The 12,545-nt window shown below is 37.3% G+C and overlaps 1 protein-coding gene across 17 annotated transcripts in view; it reads left to right on the forward strand.

The window, feature by feature from the left end:
• Positions 1-12,545, forward strand: part of LOC309435708 (uncharacterized protein) — a gene marked incomplete at its 5' end in the record, with an annotated part of 63,717 nt that overhangs the window by 19,417 nt on the left and 31,755 nt on the right. For 12 of the 17 annotated variants that reach the window (XM_082044320.1, XM_082044333.1, XM_082044329.1 and 9 more), the window contains one exon: positions 8,414-8,547. The exons of 2 other annotated variants lie outside the window; for them this stretch is intronic. Of the gene's footprint in view, positions 1-8,413; positions 8,548-10,398; positions 10,505-12,545 lie in introns of those variants that run through there. 3 more of the 17 variants (XM_082044321.1, XM_082044324.1, XM_082044325.1) reach the window with 2 other exon arrangements.

Raw genomic sequence — 12,545 nt, forward strand, 5'->3', positions numbered from 1 at the left:
TGGTGCCATAAATGAGCTGATGTATGGTAGCTCTTTAGGTCAGGCTCATTTTCGCTCATGTTTGATCTCATCATTGTGTATATCAAGTGCTAGATGTTGAGAATTGAGATAGTGATTGAAATGCACATTGTGGCCTTTTAAATTGGAATGAATGTTCCAAGAAAAGCTGAATAATATTTTCTCATGACTTAAGAACAACCCTCACTTGACTTGATGTTAAATTTCCCCAAATTTCTTGTTGTTCAAAATAACTCCGAAGAGCACCACTATCCATTCTGCACTCCTTTTATTTTATTAAAGCTTTGTCCAATGCTTGGTGTGGATATTCATCTTGAAATTTTACTCAAATTCAGGGAAATAGAACGTGTGTATGGGAGCAAAGAAACAAACTAGCTAGGATTTAGACTAGCACAAAAAAGTGGCTGAAAGCCAATAGCACTCGTATAGTATCTTCTTACTCAAATTAGTGAATCTACTTTTTACATTCTGCTTGCAATGTAATTGCTTTTATTATTCTTTATCTTTCATTTTCATTAATCTTTATCTTGCCCATAAAGATTTAGCTCTACTGCTGTATTTTCCAAGTAGGTCTCTGTCTCTACACTTGTAACAAACAAATTACACTGATCTTCCCTTGACAAGCTTTTCTTGATGTCTTTAGGAAGTGAATTATCAGTCCTGATTAATCAGTAAATCATTAGGTAGACAGTAATAGCTGAAGGATATCAAAGTGGTTTTGCAACTAGTTTGTAAATGATCATTTGTCTTGTTTTCATAAAAATGGCATTGAATGTTTTTCAGTTGAAAGATCACCAAATGCATAAATATTTTGCATTTTTATTCAATAGATAATGTTCACATAGCTGCATAATTGCTCTTGAAGAATCCAAAAAACTGATTTGCTGTAATTTGGAAAATTCATAAATTATAGTATAAGAATGGATCATTGATGCCTGACTGTTTTATAAAGGAGAACATAGACTTCCCTAGTTTAATTCTTGTTTGACCCAGGTCAGATATTTTTAAAAGCATCCAATCTTGGCCGAAAATGTAGACTGATAAAAAAATCCACTATAATCTTCACTAAATTGTTAAAGTGATTACTTGACTTGCTTGAAATTTAACTTTAAATCATGGGCTTTGTAACTTATTAAACCTCTTCTTTCCTTCTGTCTGTCCAAGTTCTGGTTTTGTTTGAGTGTATAAGACTCATAAAGTGTTACTCTTTGTTATGGATGTTATGTGACCGTAGTGTTTCTCCAGCTTACCAGCAATCTTCATACTTCACAAGTCATGGACATCAGAAACAGGTACAATATGCCAACAACAGTCACATTACTTGCCACATACTAAAGTAAGGTAACTCCTGATATTTTTTCTGTATATCCCCAAATTTAATTTGCTTTTTTGTTTGATTATCACTACAGGTTCCCCTGTTCAGCAAACCATCCCATTGATTTCTGTATCCTTTGCAGTAATCTCTTTTCACTCATACCTTCTCACTTCTTCTGTCAATAGGACTTAGCATTGCTCTTGGAATTTTGCTTTCACCTGTACACAGATATACATACTGCTGTACTTGTGCCCAATTTAATAAGCTGATCCAAGTTGTCTTCTACCAATAACCCTTTCACCACTATTTTCCTCTTATCCAAACTGTGAGCATCAGTAAGGATTTATTTTCTCATTAATCTTACTTCAAGCAGTGTTTTTCTTTGTTTCAGACACTGGAATTGCACTGCCGAATTTCTTTCCTTGTGCTGGGACATCATCTTCAAATACTTTATGATTAGAGCAACTGCATTTAAATTAGAGTGTGGTCACAGGTTGATATGTCATTCATCCTTTTCACATCACAAGTCCTGCTAGTGAGAGTTCAGATGGTTTTAGGGTGATGGTCAGTGGCAAAAGCTGTAGAAAAAGAGCTGAGTCAGTACAGGTGGAAAAGTAGTTTGTTAGAAAAATGGATGAGAGTCTTCTGAAAATAAAGTATTGAAATAAACCTCCGAAACATCTGTTGCCGTTGGTTGCCAAGGTGTGCCACACATCTCCGAGAATCACTGTATTCTCCCATTATTTCTGTTGTATCCTTGTATGATTATCTGAAAGCATCTGCTCAGACCCTCTGTACAGATTGGTCAGCTCATGACCTATATCCTTCTGTGTATTAACAATCTTCATGAGTTTTGCAAAGTATCTTCTGTTGAATTTTCTAGGAATCAAAACGTGCCGTTCTTTCGGAGTTGTCCATATGAAAAATCCTATATGGCAGTATACTTACTAAAAGAATACTTTAGCCATATCACATTGGCACAGATGTATTGAATTTTTTCAATAGACAGACATTTTTTCAATACAGACAACTCTGGTCTTTTAGTTGTCTGTATTTAATTGGTTTATGCTGGTGGGGAATACTAGGAGTGATTTCAGAACAAAGTCAGAAAAAAAACTCTGAAAAAAAAAAGCTCACTGTGAAACCTTTCTTTTAACTTTGACAACTGCTTGATTGGGATTGTTCTGCATACTTTCCCTGTTACGTGCTGATATTTGAAAGAGAATCACATCAGCTTTGGTCCAGGTCTTGGAATTTCAGGTGGAAAGTTATTTAGTGCTTTTCAATCTAAGCACTGGATTCTCATCATTGTATTAAAATTGCGGCTGAATATATTCACTGAGATGTGTGCAAGCAGTGGTAGCTGTTAAAGCATCTTTTTCACTTGCTGGCATTCCTCTTTTATTTCTGAAGCGGTCCTTGTGTGAGCATTGTTCCCAGACTGTCAGATACAGCTGTTGCTGCTGCTATTGGATTGTTTACAGTGTTCGGTGCCAAAACAAGCAACATGCAATTGATGCTTCTGCTTTATTAAATATGTTCTATTGTTTTCTCAAGTTTTCATCTTCTGAAAATTAAGCTGATCCCTTATGGATTTTATTAGGTGATCTACTATTGGAGACCATTTTTCCATACGATTTATTACACCTAGGAAATTTCAGCAGAAATGCCGTGGATTCAGATAAGGTGAATAATAGCTGCAGTCCATCTGTGTTCCGCTGACTTGCCTGTTGACTGGTTTATGTGTTCAGCAGATTTTATCTGTTCTTTTCTGAATTCACGTTTGTCATTCAGAATAAAGGGCCTCTGTTGAAAACATCTCAGAACTGCTCAGAGTCACTCGTGGTGCTCACTTTTACTGCTGCTGCAAACAAATGCACCATCTGTATGGCAGAGACAATGCTGTCACAATTCAGTTTTCTTTTTTGAAATGTTCTTATGCTGGTGACATACTGAATGGAAGCTGGTTTAGTCAGCAGAAGCTTGATGAGCATAGGAAGAGTATCTCAAGGGGGATTTAAGAAAAGCCTGCAGTTACATGTGACTTTGAGGACCTGTAGGTCTGAGACAACTGAACCGAAGTCCTTTACAATTCCAGATTCAGCAAGACTATGAACTACAGCCACAAAAGCTTCATTTTCTTCTGATTTTTTCTTAGTAAGTTTAGCCTTGTTATAGATTATACCATTTCAATTTGGATACCTTTCGCTGAGTAACTAGAATCAGGCAGCATAAACTCTGGTCAGCAAACACAGTGCATTCTTTGGTCAGCTCATCTGAAATTCCAGGATGCAAATGATGAGGCATTATTTATATTAAGATATCACAATACAGTGGCTGTTTTTTCATACCATTATCAATTGCTGTTGGAAAACAAAGTAGTTCATATATATTATCCCTATGTCCCTATATTATACCTGTATCCCTAATTTTGCTGATCAAATACTCTTTCCTTTTCCACATCCTTTTCTAGAGCTTCTGACTTATAGTATATATTTATTGGCAGTTTCCCTATTTTTAATGTTAAACAATGTGGTTACTATTAGCCTTTTTATTAAAGTTAGAAAAAACTCTGAAAACTAAGCTGACCCAACTTAATTAGCTTGTTGATTATAAACATAATCAACAAGAGGAAGTGTATATTAATAGACATACCCTGTTGCACAGATGCAGCCTTTTCATGTAATGTCTTGTATATCTTACGTTACACTGGTCCCAATTTTGCCCTCCCTATGTGTGCTGCAGAGAAAATACCAACACTCATTGCTGTGCTGCTCAGGTACAGTAAGAAATGAGCTCCTTGCCCTCCTGCTTCCACTCACATGGACCTAACGGTAGCAGCTTCTCTTAGCAAGGGGCAAGAAGAGTCTTTCTCTTCTGTCAAAAAAATACTCCATAGTTTCCACAAAGAAAAAATATCAAGTCAAAAGGAAATATTCTGCAGGCTAGATCTAGTACATGGATTGCCAGCTGGATCACAATACCTTATTTATACAGTAAATTCCAAGAAGCATTGCCAGAGTCCTTTTGGTCTGAGCAAAGATGGGGAATGTGTATGGCATCCAAGGCTGAGGCTGTTACACAAAAATCTTAAAGCAAATGTTTGTCGGTGGTTTGTAAATGGCACAGCTGCAGGTGATGAGCCACACTTGTAACACTGATCCATACACCTTATAGAAACGTGCCTCACAGTCTAGTATAAGGCACAACAAATTTAGTTTTGCATTACCTACACAGGCCAACTTGAAATAGGTATGCTATCAGTCCACAAATGGAAGAAAGGAGAAGGTAACAGTTTATGAATATATATTCTATTTTCATAGCTGATTATTTAATTTCAGGTTCCTCTTAGTTTTTAAAACTAGCAAGGACTTTCCTTTGTGATGACAGAACTTTAGCTCTTACCTTACAAATAGCCACTAACAGTCCTCCCGATGCAACTTTCCCTAAAATTATTTAGCTTATAATTTTTGAGAATCAAAATGTGTATTTTTAAGAACATACATTTTCTGAAAAGAGAGGCTTATTACTTGTGATTGAATACTATTGAAACCTGGAAGAGCTAGTAGTTCAGTTTGAAAAATGTTGCGTTATTCCCAATTGTTCATAGTTTAAAAGGTGTTTGCAGATTTTTTTTTTTATTTGCTGCTGTAATTTGCAGAGCCTTCCTTATGAGGAAAGAGGAGTTAAATATTTTCTCCTTGGAGAAAAAAAAAGGGTCAGGGAACCTCATAACTGTATTGTAGTATTTAAAGGGTGGCTACAAAGAGGATGGAGGATCTCTCTTCACAGGGTGCCACATGGGAAGACATTGGGAAATGGGTACAAATTGCTCCAGGGGAGGTTTCATCTTGCTAAAAGAAATAATTTTTTTGCAGTGACAACAATCATTCACCCAAACAACCTCTCCAGGGACATGGTAGAGTCTCTGTCACTGGAATTTTTCAAGATGTGATTGGACAGGGTGCTAGATAATCTCATCTAGGCTGCCTTTCCCATGAAAGGTTGCACCAGATGATCTTTCAAGGTCTCTTCCAACCTGGACTGTTCTATGATTCTGTGACATGCTCCACTGCTGTACTATATACTGGGGACTCCTTTCTTTCCTGACTTTTGATCTTGCCATAAACTGCGTACTTACCTTGCTCCTTGGACTAGTTCATCCACTGGTTTCTGATCCTGGATTACCTTCACTGTGATCCCGTCTCCATTCCTGACTCTAGCCTGGCAAAATTTCTTTAAGGTGGTCTGCCTCAGTGTGCTCAGGGCAAAGCAGAGGGCTGATTACATCTCTCCAGTACTTGTTCAGCCGAGTTCCATATTTATTTATGTCAGGAAACTTCCCAACCTTTTCCCATGCCTGAGGTACCCACGCTCTTTGGTACTTATTCCTCTATTGGTTATCCATCAGTTGATGCACGTGTCCCTTATCTCTCCGACAGTGCCTCACATCCTTCTGTTGCCAGCCAGATTCTCTTTGTGTTCTTAGTCCTCAGGGCTGCTGTGTGCCTGGCATGCTCTTGTATGAAGCTGTGCTGGTTTGACCGAAAATGGGTTAATTTTCTTTGTGCAGTTAGAAACCTTTCTTTCCCATAGCTAGCATGCTCATTATTTGGACTTAGTTTGACAACAAAAGATAACACCCTAGCACAGAGCTAAAGTTTTTAATTGCTCTGATTTGAGAGCCAAGAACATTCTGAGCACCTTGCTTACAGGTGTGAGGCATCGAGGAAGGGGGGACAGAGCTTGGCTGACATCCAGACTGATTGATGAGCGTATTCCATCCCATTAGCGTCATGCTACTGATTTAAGAATTAGGATCTTCCAGTTGGCTCTTTTCTTCTGGATTCTCAGGTGCTTTCTCTTGTGCACGTTGTTTTTCTTCTCTTTGCTCTTTTTGTCGGAGGTGGGGGAGTCTTTGGTGCAGGACGTTTAGTCCGGCTCTTGCCGTTTTGCAGAGGCCTCTGAGCCTTTTTGGCTTTTTCCTCTTTTTCCACTGCTGGGGCCGGGTGCTGCTTTGCTGGCACTGGCTGCTCAGTTGTGGATGGAGTTTGTGAAGAATTGCCTTGAGTATCTTTTATTTCTATTATAGAAATATACCAGTAGTGTATTAGTATTTTGTTATTTTATTAAACTGTGTTTATCTCAATCCAAGTTTCTCCCTTCCCTTTTGATTCTCTCCCTCATTGGGGGGTGTGGAGGAGGGGGCAAGTGAGTGGCTATCGTGGTTGTATTGCTAGCTTGGATTAAACCGCGATAGAAGCTTTGCCATTCTTTTCATCTCTTGCACAACTCTTTATTTTACTTTTTCTGGCATGACTTTCATTGTTGTTTTTCTCCCTATTGCAGAGGCACTGTGTGTCTTCTGTTCCTTCCCCATAAGAGTTTTCCATTTCTTACCATTTGCAACACTATGCCTGTACCTTTTTGTCTTTTTCTTCTGTTGATAAGACTTACAGCCTACTAGAATTTTTGAATTGTATTTCACAGATTTGAAAGCCTAAAGTGTAGGATAATGTTGTGTTCAGAGCTTCAGGTTGTGGGGAGGGAAGATAAGTAGTAGTGTCTTCTTTCGGCCTAACTCTGAAGGATTCTCATTTGTTCTTGAGTACAGAGATCACAGCTCTCAAATAGTAACTAATGATATTCCTTGCATCAACAACGTATTTTTGGTCCAGTCTTGGTTCCCCTCTCCTTCTCTGTGTAACACAAGAGTAAGGGGAAGAAAAGCAGATGTGATTGCTGTCCAGACTCATAGCTGAGGCTCATAGGAAATAGAACCACGACTTTCCAGGCCCTGAATTTGTGGGAGCGTGCCCCTGGGGATTGCACTCCAGTGATCCCTGGATGGCACAAAAGCACAATGGCAACCTTCACCAAACAGCTGGAGCAGCTCTGACGCTGCTGTAACTTAATCCTTTGTCTGAACTGGGCCTTGGCAGTCATAATTCCCCTTCAGCTCAAGTCTTGCTTTGAGAGCAGCTCAGAAAGAACTGAATTTTGATGTCTTTAGTTTGGAACTTCTATTTATATTTTTACATGTTGCAGGTTTCCTCTGAGTTCGTTGTTTAAAAGGCCAATTCTCAGATGTTTTGTAAGTGCTGTTTCTCCATAGCTGCACCAAAACTTGAAGGGAAATTAGTTTATCTAAGGGACAAAATTTTCTTTGTGACTACTAGGTTTAATGGAAAGAAAAAAACAAACATCGAAGTAAGTCTTATAAAGCTTTTCGTGCAATTCAAATCATAGTGAGGAATAGTGCTGGCAGCCTAAGGAAAGGCCCAAGAACAGCATCTTCTAAAATATCAGGACAAAAATCCAAGCAAAAGTAATTCTGCAGCACTAGTTTTTGTGGTTTATTTTGTTTTAAAAAGTCTTCAACTAGGTCTTTGTCATCTGGTCATAGGAGATTTAAAACGGATACCATGCTATATATGTGTTCATTCTGCTACAGACTCTTAAATCATTAGCTCTGTAAAAAACAAGCTAAAAATTCTTCCATGTGTGCAGGCATGCACAAATGCACAAAACCATCTCAAGAATCCAGCAGGAGAATTTTTGCCAAAATATGTCTGAGTAACCTTTGCTTTTAACCCAATGATTCTTTTAAAATGATAAGGCATTACATATGTTCTAGATGTTTTTGTTGCCTGATAGCTTTAAAGTCATTATTCAGTTCTACATGTGTTTTCACATTCTCAAGGACTGGTTCTAGACAGTAGAGTAGTATCTGCTACAAACTCTTTTAAATATCTGTCTTGTAAAACAATAGGAAAATAGTATCACCTAAACTGTAATTATATCATGTCTTATTAATCAAAAATAACAACAAAACCTGTGATTGCAGAGTATGTCCTCTAACATGTAGTATAGTATTTTCTGGCCCCAATGCATCCTTGGTGTAATCCATAGGTTTCACACAGCAGAACACTCTTGATTAAATTACTAATAATATCCTGATTTTTCCAATCTTTTTTTTTGGCAGCTAGCCATAACAAAAGGACCCCATTGTTCAAGAATAAGAACTCTGACTTTGGGTTATGTCCCACTTTTTGTAACATTTCTTTTTTCTTGTACTAGGTTCTTTTCCATCCATGCAGTACTGGCTTGGCACCAAGACTAACCATGGCTGCTGAAGAACACTTTGATGTCTAGGACAGTGACTGGGAGAATGGCTGGAGCATTGGAACACGGTCTTATTTCATAAGGTACTGGTATGTCTTCAGTCTCAAAAAAATGATTTTTGACTCAGCCTATAATGAAATCATGTACCAAAACTTTTAATTCCAGTATTGACTGGTGAAATATTCCCTTCTGACTTAATTTCTGTACTCTTTTGACTTACATCATAGTAACTTCAGATTTTCTGAAGCTGCTAAGAGTGCTGCAGCCCATCGCCTGTACTAATGTTCCCTGGTACAACATGTGAACCAACGGGTAACAGCATTGAAACTTCCAATCCCCATCCCTGTTTCCACAGTGGCTGATTTAATCACCACACCAATGTATTGACCATTGAGTTGTAACTGGACTGGAACTTTCTCTTTCTCTCAGGTTCTGATATCCACTCTCCCCTATTTAGCAGCACACAGTAGCATAATTTCAAAGGTGAATTATAAAGAAAACTTCCATATGAGAGCCTTGCAGCTGTGTGGAAGTAGATGATGGCTCCCAGGTGCATACTACAGTTACTTGATTTGAAAAAAATAAAAAAAGTTAAAAAACAGTGAAGTACCCTCTATATATTTGCCACATGAGACATCCAGCACTAACTAATGCCAGAACGCTTATGTACAGAGCAGTAACTTCTGTGTGGTTAGGAGAAGTACTAGGAGAAACAGGAGCAAGGTTTTAGTGTCTACTGTTAGCCAAGAAGTTACATGAATTGATGCAAGTAGAGATGCAGCAGTTTTTGATTGGACATGAAGAAACAACTATGATGAAGTTTTGCATGAAAATATTGGGTAGTTTCACCATGTTTTATATATTTTCGTAATTGTCGTAAAGTAGTAAAGCAGACGATGAACTAAGCAGTTAATATTGCTTGGAAGTACTTTATAAAACTGGTAATACTTTTATGCAAAAAGTACTTCACAAGTGCTGTGAACTCGCAACTGAGTTGAACTCAATTATTCGACACAAGATAGAGCTCAGCTCCCAAATACTCTTCTTGGTTGCTTTTTGTAAAGCTTTAGCATGGACCTTTATTTCAGTTAGACTTAAGAAATTTGTCAGGATAGTTATAAATGTTCCTGTCACAATGAAAAAAAGCAGCTTAGCTGGGTTTACTTTGGTTTAGCCTCATTTACTGTTCTGAGCCAAAAGTCCCTCTCCCCACTGTTAACACATTTTTCTCATTACTCACTGGATACCATTTGATCAATCACTAGTTAACCTGCTCACACTTCTGTGACTTTCCTCATTTATCAAACAACACACCAAATAGACTTGGGAGACTATTGAGCCAACATAAAATCAAGTGGACTTTATTATTACAATATTAATAGTTTAACATCTTGAAAAGAAAGGAAGAAGGAATGAACATGGCTAAGTTTTGTAGCAATAATTCTCTTGGAGTTAAATAAAAAATGGAAGAAGAATCAGATGCTTTAAAAGGTCTGTGAGTAAAGAGTTTCCTGTCTAGAAATCTTAAAAATATTCTTTTATTACATGCCTTAAAACCCATAGTAAAAATGTAAATGCTTCTTTGGACATATTAGATTAGATTAAATATTCTGGAACACATTATCATTTTTCAGTACAGTTTTACTATTGGGGCTTTATTGGTGTGTGATTTTGCCTGTAAACTAATTTGTTTCCCCTTCTAAACACTTCAGATTAATAATGCTCAACAGTTCATTAACACTTTTATTCTGTATACTTGCCTTAGAAGATTTTAGGTAGAGTCCTTTGTGTAAGTATATTAGATCCTAGTAGTACATAAATAATATACTTACGTAATTAATGAAAGATTAACTACATTTAATCTAAGAGTACTTAATGAATTTTGTACAGTATCCTAATTGTTCACAGTTTCAATACCTTAAGTCAACACTTGCTTTCAGGTCAAGTTCGTTGCAGCAACAAGTTCAGTGAATACTTTGGAAAACTCTGGACCTGCAGATCAAGTTGTCACAATATGACATTAATTTATTACTATTTTCTCACTGAGATACTTCTTTATTGATATACCTAGATGTAAAATTGCTAAGAATATGCTCTTTTTTTCTAATGATACAATTTAAAATAAAAAAGTCATAAATAAAGAGCAATTTTTCAGCCCTTTTGCAGCCATCCAGACCAGTATAGACATGAAGAACCTCATTATTTTCTGATTTACTTGTCAAGAAGATCAAAGTCAAACTGAAGAGATCTAATGCAGTGTACAAGTGTGTTAAAGTATCATTAGTAAGGGGCTCAGGTAAATGCAGGATGATTCTTTTTCAAGCTTTCTTGTGTGTCTGTGCTTACAGAGGCCTTCTGTCTTGAACCTGGCTGATATTTGGACAGCATCTGACGTATACTTAAAACCATTGATTCATCATTGTACGTGGTGCTTCCTAAATGAACAACAGTGTTTGCTACTTTCACTGGATTTCAGAAGTGTCGTATTTCAGAAAAACTTCTATCCCATTCAAAGTAATGCCACTTTGAAACATCCATTGGAGTTAAATACTTTCTCTAAATACTTCTGTGGCATTGTTCTTTACTCAATTCATTCTGTCTTCTTTTTCTCTTTCTTTGGGCTCATCTCCATTACAGTGCAGTCCAGAATTCCTTTCCTTCTCTATATGTCTCACCTTAAAAGTTCTCACAGGGCTTTGTAGCATTTTTCTTGAGGAAATTAAGTTTGTACAGTCGTGTATTGAAGTCCATCTCTCATAATTTTTGAACCTGCTGGCCAGTTTTGATCATATTTGACAGAAGAAGAAATGGTGTTTATGACAGTTTACTTCTGCATGCATAATTCAAATGTCTAACCAGAGAGTTTTGTGAGCTCCTAGACTGGTGTGCACGTATGTAACATATTCAATTCTTGCTAGTTCCATTAAAACACACTTCATATTAATACCTTAATTGAAGAAAACCTTAAAAAAAAAAGTGCACAAAGAATTTCTACAGTGGAGACTTGGTTTCCATCACTGCGCTACTTACAGAATTTCAAGTGTTTATTACTTACATTGTTTTTTTTAACAAAGTACTGTCAGCTTGGGGGGATATCTTTTTTCTGTCTCCATCACCACATTGGCAGTTCATTTGCCTAGTTAGGATTGTATCCTGATCTACCAAAGGGTTTGCATAAAATCGATGCTTTCTCATATGCACTTCACCCCATTTGTGGAATTGGAGAAATCAGTGAGAAGATTAGTTCCATTACTTTAAAAAGTAAAACATATTTTCTGACAAAGCTAATATTAGTATTTCAACTAATTATTATTTTAAATAACATAGAATAACAAATTAGAATTTAAACATGTGTTGGAGAATATAGCATCTCCATAGATTGGTAGTTTGGAGTGGCTGGGAAAAGAGTTTTCATGGTATCAGTGAAATATTTTCTTTGGTGTGAAAACAGCAAGGATACAATTAGCAGAAACTGAAGAAAGCACAGGAATCTAGGCCACACGCAGACCGGGGAATGCTCTCACTTGTTTATCTGGCGCAGGCTTGCTGTGCTAATATCACTCAGTAACGTAAGAAAGTGACAACAGGCAGAGAGCGAAATGAAATGTCAGGCTGGTGCTGCTCTCGCCAGCAGGTGCCTGTGAGCAGCAGTGGCAAGAGGTGAGACACAGGGTGACCCTGCCTGAGCACACGCTGGCTCCTGACGGGGCCGAGTTGGCGATTTCTGAAGCTGGTTTTTGCATCTGGTTCACAATGCTCATTAGCTACCAATGCACATACACTCCCTGAATTTGTGCAGTATTTTTAAAAGGCATTAATATTTTTAGTTTCTGTAATATCTAATGATTTCAAGCTCGACTTAATTGGTAAATGAAAGATTGATTTTCTAACATGATGCCCTGTTTCTCTTATTTTAGAAATGTTGAATAATAGTTTCTAAGTCATATTGCCCAATCACTCTTAATTTTATACCTTTATTTTCTCTGTTGGATAAAAAGAATTCTGTTGTATTTTGGAGGAAACTACAAACAAGTTTTTGGCTTGAAGTGAAGCAGTTCAATGCCTCTTGTTATTTTTGTCACTTTTC

This window comes from Streptopelia decaocto, assembly GCF_964273445.1.
Source record: "Streptopelia decaocto genome assembly, chromosome: 2".
In the NCBI taxonomy this organism is placed as follows: domain Eukaryota; kingdom Metazoa; phylum Chordata; class Aves; order Columbiformes; family Columbidae; genus Streptopelia; species Streptopelia decaocto.